Source organism: Pelophylax lessonae, assembly GCF_965119305.1.
Source record: "Pelophylax lessonae genome assembly, chromosome: 8".
In the NCBI taxonomy this organism is placed as follows: Eukaryota; Metazoa; Chordata; class Amphibia; order Anura; family Ranidae; genus Pelophylax; species Pelophylax lessonae.
In genome coordinates, this window is record NC_138775.1 from 93,997,289 (window position 1) to 94,001,770 (window position 4,482).

Here is a 4,482-nt window from a genome sequence, read left to right on the forward strand (position 1 = left end):
AATATAAAATGCATATATATTAAAATATAAAAAAAATTATATATATATATATATATATATATATATATATATATATAAAATATATGGAGAGTTTATGGATAACTAGTCAGTTTCTTTATTTTTTTACCTTCGTCATTGGATGCATCAGAAGAAGAAGAAATGTTTTGGGAATTTTTTTTCCCCCCTTATGTGCCCTAAGGAGGAAGGAAAATAGATGGAAGGCTCTTGACTGTCTGCACCACCATATCAACAAGTGTGTCTCTGCAGCAGGATTGTCACACAAAAAATGACTGGTACATTTTGCAGCTAGTCTTTTTAAGATCCTCTTCTGCTAGCCAGGAAGAACAACTGAAATCTAACAGTTAAAGACTTTTTTTTTTTTTCCTGCAATTCTCCACTGTCTACACTATTATTTCTTGCCTCTTCAAAACTTCTGTCTTCTATCCTTGTATTCCTTTTTTAGAGTTTTATTTAAAAGCACTGCATGATCAATTCTAGCAAGTCTTTTGCAAAACAAGTAAAATAGGGTCTTCAGTCAGTACTGTACTCTGCATTGTCTCCATGAGTTTGATCATTCTGTAACAAGGATGGTCAAGCTGTAGAGGAATCTGATCCATGTTTTATCAAAAATTTCCAGTATGCCCAAAAGCAAGTGTTTAATTTCAGCAAAAATGACTGGACTATATTTGGCCACCAGTGTTCTAAAGATGACCTAGAATTTGAATGATAGATCCGTATATAATGCACTATGGCCTGAATAATTATGAGTTTGATATTTGGCTTGTCGGGGCATTGTGAGACGTTGCAGATTATATGTAGAATTGTATTCTGTTTTTTACTGATAGAGGGCCTGGTAAAATTGTGCTAAATCTACATGAAAGACAATTCAATACAAAGCAAACATTTTCCGTCTCCCACTATGGATGCCTAATGGGCACCAATGAAGAATTGGGAGTTCCACTTATCTGCACTTTTAAGGTGAAAATTAAAGTAGAACTTTTCTTTGCTCTTCTAGCAGTATTATAAGAAATTGCCTGAGCCCCTTACAACAAGTTTGACTGTGTCTTTTTGTTGTAAGATCACATTGTGGTGGTATTTTTTTATTTTTTTTTTCCTTCTACTTTCTGACCTCTTGATACAGAAGGCATATTTAGGTATAGCAAACATATTCTATTCCTTGTCAAAAATAGGCCAGCGTGGCTGAAATAATGGCATTGGATAAATATAATATATTAACAAATGTTTTATATTATATCTATATTTTTAAAGCTGTTTATAAATCCATTTTTTTATTTATTTTATTTTCTAAGACGACTTTGGGATATGCATTGTAAGGATCAGTAATGAAAATTATATATTTAACAAAAAAAAAAAAGAAAAAAAAAACGAAAAAAGAAAAAAAAAAAACTATAGCCCAGCCTCTCCATGAATGCAAAATCTATTATTTTTAAAGGTGTCCTTAAGACCAACCGTGAAGGGTAACTGTTTTCTTCTGAGGTAGATGGCCAATGTCCATGTTGGATTTCATAAATAAAAATAATTATTGCTTAGTACTTAAGACTAAAGGTCCTTTTCTTTTTCAGCTTTGTCACTCTGAAATGCACTTTTGCTTAAATGCAGGGAGAAACCTAACCTCTCCAATGCTTTTACAATTGATTGTCACCAGGAAAGCGCAACTGGTAGCATAGAATAATTTTGCGCAGGAGCTGCAAAAACTGCGAGGGGAGGTTGTGAAATCTAAATATGTCATGGGTTTTTTTAATTAGCATTCAATTGGACTATACCTGTTCTTGGGCAGCTCCTAAGCCCAGTTTACATATTTTTGTGTTTGAGATCTATTTTCACCTCTGTATATTTTTTATGTAAGCTGTTCTAGAAGGCAGCCAGAGCCATAAGCAGCAGTCTTTGTGGAGCTTGATGCAGATTCTGGTCACTGCACATAAATCCCCATTCTATCACTATGGCAGTGTCCTTTTTTTTTTTTTTCTGCATACTTTCTACAAGCCGCCTTTATATTAGGTACATCACAAATGTGCACTTCATTTTCCAGTTGTAAACTGTGTGTAGCAATCCTCCTTTCCCTTATCTCTTAGGGCTCTTTCACACAGGCGGACCGTTCAGATCCGCCTGTCCGTTTTTTTGGCGGATCTCAACGGTCCCCCCATGCATCCCTATGGGGCATCGGATGTCAGCGGAGACATGTCTTCTGACATCCGATCCGTCAAATCTGAACAGATGGAAATTCTATTTTCCATCCGTCCAGCGGATCGGACGGACGGTCCGTTCCCTTTCGATTTCCCCCAGAGAGATGCATAGGGAACTGACAGCTGTGTCTCCGCACACAGCGCGGAGACACAGCTGTCATCCTCCTGCTCAGCGGCGGATTGGCGGACGGAGTGTGTGAAAGGGGCCTTAGTTTGAACAGTCACTTCATTAATTTGACCTAATGCAACAGTCAGACCATGTGGGGCATCAAACACATTTTGTCCAGTTCTCTTGAGATCTACAGTAACTAATACATATGCGATGGGTGGTTGTCTATTCTATTTATTTTTTATTACTTTAAGGGATCCCTGCCGTTCACCTGTTTAGAATAGACATATTTCCGCTGAATTAGGCTATATTGCAGGGAGCTCGTCCTCTACCCCTACCCCCTTTTTATTTATTTTTTTATGGACCATCCGATAATCTAAAAAAAAATGCATCCAAATACTAGTTTCTGCATAAAAAATGAACACTGAAGAGCACCTCCTTTTTTCCAACAGTTTTTTTTTTTTTTTTTTAATCTCAAGTGTTACGGATGGTGTTCTATATTAAATCTAGAAAGTACAACATCATTTGATGAAAATGGCTTTTAATTTATGGGCTAGAATGGTAAAAGTGATTTCTGTGAAATTTCAGAGAAGCGTAGTGTCTTGCATTTTTTGCAGCATCGGTTAAAAATAATATGGATGTTAAAGACCTAAGTGTATCAAAACCAAGTTGTAAAAACATGCCTCAGATTTATGGATTAATATTTGAGACCATTTTCTTTCCCCTTCCTTTTTAGCTAGCTGCCAACACACAAAATCAACCATACTTGGGTGTGGGCTTTTTTCCCCTCAATCCCTTTCTAGGATATTAGTTTTCTCATGGATTGCTAAATTGTTTAGTAAACAGTATTTTTGCAAAACCTAGTAAAGCACAATCTAATATAACTTTTTTTTTTTTTTTCTAAGAGGAAAGACCTGAAAATCACAGTGCAGTTACAGAATGGATTTTTTCTTTCCTCCTACTCTTGAATGATCTATAATATATTTTATCTAACTATTTGGCAACATTTGCTGAGAATTTGACTTCTACTGTATTTTGAATTGCTTGGATATAAAATTAACAAATTTTATAGATTTTTCACGCTCTTCAGAGGTCTAGCTCATAGGAAGGATTCATAAGGGGGGGGGTCTAAATTTGTTTTATGTAGAACTATGGGGCTTTTCCACTGCATGGAACCTAACGGTTCGGGTCGCTTTTATGCTTTTCCACTGCTGGTACCGCATGGTATGGTGTAGGTACGGTACGGCGGCGCTTTTCCACTGCATGGAACCGAACGGTACGGCTCTCTAAAACGGTACCACCTCGATTGTGGTTCCAAGAGGTACCATACCGGTACCATATCCCACAATCCTTTGCATGCAGTTACTACTAGCCACTGATTGGTCAAAGAATCGTTATCCCACCCACTTTAGTACTACTTTAGTGGAAAAGCAAACCGTTCCAACACCGTACCATGAAGTGGAAAACCAAACCGGGCGAAGCAGGGCCGAGTAGAGCGGAGCCGGTGCTTGCAGTGGAAAAGTGCCATTAGTTACTAGTAATGGTAAAAGCTGAAAAAACAGTAGTCCTAATGTTCTCCTTTGTGCTTTTGTCAATTCTTAAATTATTTTTCCGGTAATGTGACCCTAGAAAGGTTTTCAGTACTTGCCTTGCACCAGTTGGATAATTAAAAACATAAAAGGTTACAAGTAAGGGAGAAAATAAAAAAATATTACATAGTGCTCACTGTTAAAATGGGGAAAATACTGGAATGTGAACAAAGTATTTTGCTGCAGCAATTGTAATTTTCTAAATCTTTTGAATGCATTCACATTCCTCAAAAATGTAGCTTTGCTATGCTATTAGTTTAATCAATTTGCACCCAAGACGGTTTCACTAGCCTTTGAGTCTTATTAGGTAGCCTGTACGCATTGTTAAATTCCTGGGTGAATGAACCTTTTGTATTATATGATTTTTATTTTTAGGAAATTCGTTATTTAAATGAGGTACACATTTATTATGAAAAGCGCTTGGCATCTTTTCTGCATTCTAAGCTTGCTTCTAAAATATATAAGCTTGGTGATCTTTCCTCAGTTGAAGAAAAAAATCATTTAAACTGCATTTCATCATGGTTCAAGGCTCTCAATATATAATTCTGTGGAGGGGGAGCTACAGGATAGTCCCAATGGT